The 10,496-nt window shown below is 31.9% G+C and overlaps 1 pseudogene; it reads left to right on the forward strand.

Annotated features, from left to right (window-relative positions):
* Window positions 1–2,295, forward strand: part of LOC124091819 (dynein regulatory complex protein 8-like) — a 57,298-nt pseudogene extending 55,003 nt beyond the window's left edge.
* Window positions 2,296–10,496: the final 8,201 nt, after the last annotated feature.

Raw genomic sequence — 10,496 nt, forward strand, 5'->3', positions numbered from 1 at the left:
AGTATAGGAAAGCAATTAATTTATATGTATGGATCTTGTGTCTTGCTACTTTACTAAAATTGTTTATCAGCTCTAGAAGTCTCCTGATAAGGTGTTTTTGTCTTCTAAATATAAAATAATCTCCCATATTCTTGAATAGGCAGAATTAATATTGCCAAAATGGTCATAGTACCAAAATTGCTATACAGATTTAATGCAATTCCTATGACATTTTTCATAGAAATAGAAAAAGCAATCATAACAACTACTTGCAAAAATAAGAAGCTGAAAATAACCAAAGCAATCCTTAGTGAGAAAAGTGATGCAGGAGGTATCACAATACCAGAACTTAAATTATTCTACAGAGCTATAGAGTAACAAAAGCAGCATGGTATCGGCACTAAAACAGATGTGAAGACCAATGGTATAAAATAGAAAGCACAGAGATAAACCCATATAAATACAATTATTTCATACTAGACAAAGGTGCCAGAAACACACATTGGAGAAAAGATACCTCTTCAACAAATGATGCTAGGAAAACTGAAAATTCGAATGTAGCAAAATGAAACTAAAACTCTATATCTCATTCTGCACAGAACTCAACTTAAAGTGGATCAAGGTCCTAGGCATTATTAGACCAGAGAGCCTGCACTTACTAGAAGTAAAAATAGGCCCAAATCTATATCATGTCGGCTTAGGAACCAAATTCCTCAACAAGACTTCTAAAACACAAGATGCAAAATCCAGAATCAATTGAAGTGATTCTATCAAAATAAAAAGCTACTTCACAGAAAAGAAAACAAAGGAAACACGAATGTGAACAGAGAGCCTACAGAATTGGAGAAAATCTTTGCTACCCCCCTCAGAGTCTTAATATCCAGGATATATAAAAAACTCAAAAAATGTAACACCAAAGAAGCAAATAACCCAATTAATAAATGGGCATAGGAACTGCACAGGCACTTCACAAAGAAATATGACTGGACAAAAATATATGAAAAAAAATGTTCAACATCTCTAGTATTTAGAGAACTGCAAATAAAAACTACACAGAGATTCTATCTCACTCCAGTAAGAATGGCAATTATCAAGAATTCAAAAAAAAAAAAACAAATCTAACGCACACTCATACATTGCTGGTGGAACTTCAAATTGATGCAATCACTCTCGAAAGCAGTATGGAGATTCCTCGGAAATCTTGAAATCTTGAAATGAAATCACTGTTTGACCCAGCTACCCAGTTCTGAGTATATGCTCCAAGGACTTAAAATCAGCATACTATACTGATGCTGCCAAATTAGTGTTTATAGAAGCTAAATTCACAATAGTAAGCTATGTAGAAGCTCAATTAACAATAGCTAAGCTATGAAATTGATCTATATGCCCTTCAACAGATGAATGAATGAAGAAAATGTGGTACATGTACACAAGGCAATGTTACACAGTGGTAAAGAAGAATGAGATTATGGCATTTGCTGGTAAATGGTTGGAAGTGGAGACTATCATGCTGAGCAAAATAAGACAATCCCAAATATTCCAAGCCCAAATATTCTCTCTGATATGTGAATGCTCACTCACAATAAGTGGAGTGTGGGGGAAGGGAAGAATAGAAGTTCATTGGGGGCGACCCAGGCTAATGACAGGCATCTCCCAGGGGACCAGCTCTGCACCAAGATGGTGGAAGATAAAGACAAGGAAGGGTCTCATTGAGTTGCTTAGGGCCTTGCTAAATTGCTAAGGCTGGCTTTGAACTCGTGATCCTCCTGCCTCAGTCTCCCCAGATGCTGGGATTACAGAGTTAGCACTAGCAGAATTTCACAAAAAAATCAAAGAAGCATTTGAAGTGTTTGACCATGAGTGGAATAATACAGTGGATGTGAGAGAAATTGGGACAATTATCAGGTCATTAGGATGCTGCCCTAGTGAAGGAGAGCTACATGATCTGCTTGCAGAGGAGGGATGTGAAGTTTAGTGGATATCTGTTAGTCTTCTCCTTTCAAAGAGATTTGTAGAAGAAGAAGAACCCACTGGATATATTAGATATGAAAAATTTCCTCCAGTGATGACCAAAGTACACTGGAAAGAAGGTATAGACCACTTCCAGAAGATGTCCTTCTTCGAGCTTTTGAGGTTTTAGATTCTGCTAAATGTGGGTTTCTTACTAAGGAAGAACTCATCATATATATGACTGAAGAAGGTGAGCCTTTCTCCCAAGAAGAAATGGAAGAAATGTTGCCTGTTGCAATGGATCCAGACTCAAATTCAATTAATTACAGGGAGTATATAACAATGATGGTGATAGATGAAAATTAAATGTCTTAAACTCTTAATTTCTAATTGAAAATGTCTTGTCCTTGTTAATTTTGCATTTTATTTTGTAATTCATTTATCTGATATCAATGCCTGTGACATGATTATTTCAACATATTTTGTTTTCTAAAGATGATCATAACAAAAATTCTTTTTTAGTGCTGGGAATGGAATCCACTGAGCTTCATCCCTAACTCTTTTTATATTTTTCACCAACAGGCTGGTCTCAAACTTGAAATTGTTCTGCCTCAGACTCCTGAGTAGCTGGGATCATAGGTGTGCCCTGCTCACCTGGATGATTGTAACAATTTTAAACAGACTTATGGGATGACATACAGCTAATTACTTAAAAACTAATCTTAAAAATATTTAACATTAAAATAGATTATTGTTTATTTTATACAATAAACATGTTACCTTTTAATTAACTAAACTGAGAAAATTAATAATAACTATAATGAGCCAAGATTTGCCACGTAAAGATCTTGAGAGAGGGCAGAATGACCACAAATTGAAAATGAGTGTCAGTGTGATGAAGGCTTCTTTTTAAAGAACAATAAACACTTCAGTAATCTGAAAAAAAAACAAAAAAACAAGAAGTTTATTGGATTAGACAAAGAAGAATGAAAGCAAGGGAGAATAGGTGGGAATAAGAAAGACAGTAGAATGAACTGAACATAACTTTCCTATGTTCTTATATGAATACATGACCACTGTAACTCCACATCATGTACAACCAAAAAAACAGTAAGTTATACTCTATGTACATATGATATGTCAAAATACATTCTACCATTTTCTATAACTGAAAAGAACAAATAAAAACTTAAAATAAATAAATATAGGATTATGCATGTATCAGCAAATGGAGATAATTTAAGCTCTTTTTTTTTTTTTTTGTATTTTCTTGACTTTCTTCTCTGGCCTGAATTCTCTGGCTAGAGTTTTGAGGACTGTGTTGAATAAGAGTGATGAGAATATGCATTCTTGACTTGTTCATATCTTAGAGGGAAATGCTTTCAGTTTTTCTCCATTCAGTGTGATTTTGGCATTGTCATATATAGCTGTAAGTAAGTTCCTTCTATCTCTATTTTCTCCTCTGTTTGAAACATAAGTGGGTGTTGCACGTTGTTAAATGCTTTTTCTGCATCTATTGAGATAGTCAGTCTATGAAACCAACATCACCTTGATGACAAAACCAGACAGAGACCCATCAAGGAAAGAAAACTTCAGGTTGATATCCTTAATGATCACAGATGCAAAATTTTTGAATAAAATATTGTCAAACTGCATGCAAAACATATTAAAAAGATATTGCACCATGATCAATTTGGTTTCATTCCAAAGATGCAAGGTTGGTTCAACATATGCCAATTGATAAATGTAAATCTACCACATTAATAGACATGAGGACAAGAACCACAGTAAAGAAAAAAATAATTGTAAAAATTCCTACAGAACCTTATGTTTGGAGTAGTGCATTAGCTGTTATTTAACAGTAGATTAAATGAAAGGAAAAAAAAATGAATCTAATGATGTTAGGGTCTGTAAACAAGTCAGGATGGCGCCTGGCATTTTGCCAGAGGGAGTGGTTTGTGAAGTAACATCAGCGAGCCATTAAGTGTGGAGATTCCTTATTGGTTGACTGCTGTATCCAGTTTATGTTAATTAAAATAAGCTGCGTGGAATGTATATATACCCCTCCAGTCCTACAATAAATGGCTCCCACTCCTGCCGTATCAATGTACACAAGTTGTTCGTCACCCCCCGGTTAGTTTGTTGTAGCCGGCCTGTAGCAGAGCAGCACAATGACATAAATATATGAGATTCTGTTCTACCATTTTCTTTTTCCATAAAAAAGAAAGAGAGAAATGCCATTTTAAAATATTTTCTTCTTCTTCCAAGAATAAAATGGTTCCCTTTGCTGACTTCCTTTTATTGAACTTAAAATTATACCTCTTCAATATTGAAATAGTTTATCCTCTGTCTGATAGTCAAATTCTCCAGAGTAACTCATGTTTATTCATCACCCACTTTTTCACATACCTGTCATTCTCTGACCTGTTCCTTGGCCACATATTCAACATCACACAGTGGACGTTGGCATTTTAAGAAACTGTATTGCTCCAAACTCACATTTATAATACACATTATAAAGTAATTTTAAAAGCTTATGACTCATTTACTGACTTAAGTAATTAATGCAAATGCCAAAATCATCAACCTCATCAAAACAACTGTATTAGTTACCTAGGGGTCCTATAACAAATTACCATGTAGTACGTGGCTTAAAACAACAGAAATTTATTTTCTCAATATTCTGGAGACCAGAAGTCTGAAATCAAGGTGCTAGAAAAGTCATAATGTCACAAAATGGTCTAGGAAACAACCTTAATTGCCTTTTCCAAAATATATTGGTACTTTGAATTTCTCTGCCCATGGTAGCATAATTGCAATTTGTACATTCATCTTCACATGTTCTTCCATAACTCTATGGCCTTCCTAGTACCAATAAGACAGGACATAATTCACCTGCTATATGACCTCCTTTCAACTAGTTTCATCAACTAGGACACATTTCTATATAAGATTATGTTCTAAGTGTCTAAGTAGACATGAATTTTGGGGGTACATTATCAAACTCACTATGACAACTAACCTACTGACTTTAACACTTTATCATTACACTTTACTAAGATTTAATCCACCTTATAATTTAATACAATTTTTAATGTGTCTTATTCACAAACCCATTGTATTGCCTTTTTTTCCTTTCATCTGCCCTTACTTAAACACTGAAAGGATCTCAACCTTTTCCTTCTAGGTGTCTACAGCAAACAGACAGTAAAGTAATGAGACAAAAGAGAGTTTTTACTACACATTAATGATTACAATGTACAAATGAGAGCTCCACATTGCTCAACAATTCTTTCACAATACTTCATAGCTTCACTTATTTATTTTCAAAGGATAATACAGCATTTATAATTATTTGATCCAGCAGGATCCTCCTCTTTTCCTCATCTTCAAAACAAACTTATAGAGTGCTCATGTCTGTTCATCTTCTTCTCTTTCCTTAACTATGCCTATGGTGATCTTAGAGAACTTGAATCTCTCCCCTGGGGCTGTAGATATCTTTCATTCTCACTTTCTCCAACACTTTGCTTATTCTATAAATACCACTCATTTGCATCCACCAGAAATCCATTTTCTTCTCTACTTGTTTATTAAACGTTTTCAACATATAATCATTTTAATATTTTAAAACTTGTTGATCTATTATATATCCTTTCAACTTTTCTTTTTCTCATTTACTTTAATTTGAAAGTACTAATTGCAAAAAATATTCCCAATTCTTTATCTTATATCCTTATAATGATCAAAAATTGAAGATCTTTTCTTCCACTCCACCTTAAACACATATGTCAAAGTTAAACTATGGATCTTTTCATTGGTAGTAATTATATTTTCATTCTTAGGAAAAACAGTTTTTGAAAATTAAGGATGAGTTGATTTAGTAGGAACTTCTTGGATAATGACAAGCAGTTAAGAACACATAATATAGGTGACAGGTTAATAAAAGCAATTTAGAAAATTTTGGCAACTCTTGTTTCCTTGGAATTCTAGGCCTATATTGTATTCTGCTTTGCTTTAATAAATGAGATAACTCAATATATGTTTGAAGTCCGCATAATAAAATTACACAAGAAAATAATGACCTCCCACAGAATGATGGCATATTTTTGTAACCCTAATGACTCAGGAGACTATAACAGGAGGATCACAAATTGAAGACTAGTCTGGGACACTTAATGATATCCTGTCTCAAATAAAATAAAATGAACAGGAATATAATTTAGTGGTAGAGCACTCCTTGATTGAACCCTCAGTACCACAATAAAGCAAAAAAAAAAAGAAAAGAAAATGAAAGAAAGAAAGAAAGAAAGAAAGAAAGAAAGAAAGAAAGAAAAAAGATATGATATGTCAAGAAATTTGTAATGTTTTGAACAACCCACAATAAAAAAATTAAAAAAAAAGAAAAAAGAAAGAAGAGAAAAGAAAAGAAAAAGAAAGAATAGAAAAACCTACTCAAGACTCAACTATTTCCTAATTTTGGACATCACGTTTTTTCAGACTTAGAAATATCAGAAAGCAGTGAAAATCTGTACTCTGACTTTTGGCTTAGGCATGTTAGCCTTGAAAAAAATGCTTGATGAAAAGAAAGTCTGAGAAAGACTACTCAAAGAAGTAAAATTTCCTACTGAATCTTAGAATTCCTTTACCTCCTATTGTAAAAACATAATACACTTGTTAAGTTCATATTACCCAAGCAGTACGTACTAAATCAAGACTCAAATACTTCCTCATCCTGTATAGATCGATATTTTGTGCCAACTATAACTTCAGTTTCCTGTATCATCTTAAGAATTTCAATAGTCAATTTTTGTTACAACAGGTGTTCTCTGACCAACTGTCTCCATCTCTGTTACAAAATCTTTTATATTTTAAAAAATAATATCTACTGTGCAGCATGTCATGAAAAAATTAGGTAGTTATCAGTTCTACCTCCTTAAGCATTTATAAAATATTTGATTAACATAATTGTACATACTTATGAGGTATAGTGAGATATTTCAATACATAGCTATGATATATAATGATTGAAGCAGAGTAACATTTTCATCTCCTATCATTATTTTCTATTTGGAACTCTCAAGTTTCCTTCTTTAGTTTTCCACAAAATATGCAATAGTTTACTGTTAGTAAACTATTATAGTCACCCACTGTGCTGTAGAGCACTAGAACTTACCACTGCTATCTACTATGTTTTGTAATTCATTGCCCATCCCACCTCTTTCCTTTCTACTATAAGTCCAGCTTCTACTGACCACTACTTTACATTCAGATCGCCTCATCTTTTTAACCTGCACATATGAGAAAAAACTCAAGGTATTTGTCTTTCTGTGTCTGACTTATTTGTGCTACAAAATCTTTAAACTCTTTGCTCCAGGTAAAAGTTATAGTTGTTTTCAGGTTATAATAATTCCACATAGATATACTTAAAGGCTTGTGGTTTTTGTACATGAGTAAAATACATAAAATAAAAGTTCATGAACAATCCTTTTAAATTTCACTTGAAATGTCTTATCATTTTCATTTGATGATGATACAGATTAAGATTAATGCCTGTGAATAATTAAAATAATTGTAGAGATCACAAACTTATTAAATATCTATTCTAGAAATAAACATTTATGATAATAGAGTGTTCTAGTCATTCTATGAGAGATTTGGAAACAAATTTAATTAAGCCTATGATGAATTTATTAGCAGCTAATATTTTGACAAAAACAAATATCCAAAATCATGTTATATTTTCACTATTATTTAAAAATACATTTTTAAAATATACCTGTAATAATGAGCTATAGGTTTAAGAGATAACTAGAAAATTTTTTAAAAGTATGTTGACAAGCACTTAGAGCTTATCTAATATTACACAATTTTCTGCCCACAATGTGTTTTTAAGGAATAAAGTCTGAACTACATAGGTAGCTGTCAAGATGTCATAAAAATGTTCACTCTATTAACTTCACACTAGGCTTTTGCCAAAAGAAAAAACCTAACTTATTGGTGGTTTCTATTGTTACTATTTTAACTTTTTGTTCAACAAAAATCATTTGCAAGCTCAACTTCCCATTCTGCAGTTAAAAAAATGATATTATGTAAAGGGAATAACTAAAATGTCATATTCATAAATTTTATATGGAACCTATGATGTCAGTTTCAGATGGTTAGTCATTTTCCCCTGGGAAAATGTTAATATTCTGAACTTATATGAAATAAAAATGTTTCCCTTTATCAACAGAAACAAACCAAAACAAAATGTAAAGAAACTGAAACTATTTTCAGTATGCTGAGTAGACTATGTACTTTGATGGAAATGTCACTTTTTTTTTTTTTAGTGAAAGGACAAACCATTAAAATGAAAACAAGAAAAAAAAACACCTTTAGTTAATGCTTCAGTAGCCATTGTCACAATTTTATCTCTGGTCAAATATATTCTGTCTCTGAAATACAAAGCAAAATGCTTATATTGTGAAATGAATGTTGATAAATACTGCATTATTTGATTATACTTTTCTTCATTTTGTTTAATTTTTTTTTTTTATTTTCAAGATTCTTCAATGCTTTCAGCTGAAGAATCTGGTACATTTTTGAGGAAGCATTAAAGAAAGAACATAAAGGTGTTAGGTCATTATGTGCTTCCATATACTGTCCCTGCAATTTCTTTCACCTACCCTAATTATGTACTAAGTAAACTCAGAAATGCTCATACTAGTCCTCACTGTGAAAGTGCAGTGTATGAAGCACACACAACACATATGAAATATTAGTGTGTGATTAATATGCTGTTTCTATTTGCAAGAAACCATATATGTCAGATGACCTTAAAATTTGTTTCTGTATATTATTCATAAAAGATATCCAAATTCATTTGATAATTCATTACTTTTATAATTTTATAACATTTATAATTATATGTTTTTATAATTTTTATAATGTATAAATTACTACATTATAGTCATACATAATGTTGGGGTTCATTTTGATGTAATCACATATGTATGGAGTATAATTTGCTTAACCTTACGCCCTAGAACTTCCTTTGTCCCTCCTCTTCTTCTTCTTTCCCCTGTTCCCCTTTCTCTAATCCACAAGTCTTCTATTTTTTTAATAGTTTTATAAATGGATATATATTTTTTATAAATGGATATATATTGTATATGATATATAATATATATACATAATATATAGATATATACATAATATATGCATAATATAATATATGTATATAATCTGTATTATATACATATATACATTATATATATATATATATACACACATTATATATATATATATATATATATATATATATATAATGAACATAAAATATATATAGTGATATTAGTTCTTTAGGATAAATACCAAGGTGTGGGATAGGTGGGTTATACAGTGGTTTCACTTTCCCCCCACATTCTAGCCAGCATTTATTTTCGTTTGTGCTTTTGACATTACCATGCTGACTGTAATGGACTGCAGTGTTAGTGTAGTTTTGATTTTCATTTCACTGATTGTTAAGAATGTTCAAGGCCCTGTGTTCAATCCCCAGCACCATACACATATACACACACCAAAAAAAAAGTTCAACATTTTTTATATATTTGTTAGACATCTGTACTTTCTTTTGGAAGTGTATGTTTTGTTCTTTTCTCATTTATTGATTGGATTATTTGACAAGAGTAAAAACAGCAGTGAAATTTTTGATGATAATGACCCAAATTTGTTTCTATCTCATATATACATGACAAGATTTATAATGGTGAATCTACTTTTATGAACTTATTTTTTATCAACCATACTTCTTTTTATTAAAATAATTTTTACAATACATCTGTCATACTATATTGTTGAATGAAAGGCAAAACATATAAGGAAAACAAAACTGCTTAAGAAATAAACAATTGTAAGTAGAGAAGAAGAACACAGATGTTTTATATAAAGCAGTGAACTAGAGAATGAAAAGAAAGTAATTATATACAATCACTTGTGACTGAATTTTAGAACATAACCTTGCTTATCTGCTCTTTCTTTTCAGTGTGTCTCCTCTATAGACTTTCTCACTTTTGTACTATGTGAATAAAGATGATTACCCAGAAGCAAAATAAATATTTGGGAATTCTCACATCAAATTTTGTAGAGAAAAAAATGGCTTGGCTTCCACACAGCTTCTAAAGCAGTTTTATAGTAATGAAAAGTACTTTCCTAAATTCTATAGAATAAAAAGAACTTTAAAAATCATTTCCAGAAATCAAATCATCTAAGAATAGAACTACCATTCCATTAAAATCATCATTGATGATATCTTTACCTTGACAATTTTACTCCTCTATAAGTAATCATAATCCTGATTCTAGGGAACTGGGGTTCAGGAAGCCATCTGTGATTTACATGAGGATCTTTTCTCGGCATGGAAGCCAGGGAGATTTAGGTTTGGCCTTGGGAACTCTCCATGGCACTCCCAAGGCAATAGATTGCCCAATGCACCTGACCTTTATCTTTACTCTGCTAGGAACATCCCTCATAGTAGCTGAGGGGATAGGCATAACCCACTGGGAACTTGACAGCGCACCTTCAACCAT

The sequence above is a fragment of the Marmota monax genome, unplaced genomic scaffold (assembly GCF_021218885.2).
Source record: "Marmota monax isolate L192 unplaced genomic scaffold, Marmota_monax_Labrador192_F-V1.1 WCK01_AAM20220418_F8-fsc00091, whole genome shotgun sequence".
Taxonomy (NCBI): Eukaryota; Metazoa; Chordata; class Mammalia; order Rodentia; family Sciuridae; genus Marmota; species Marmota monax.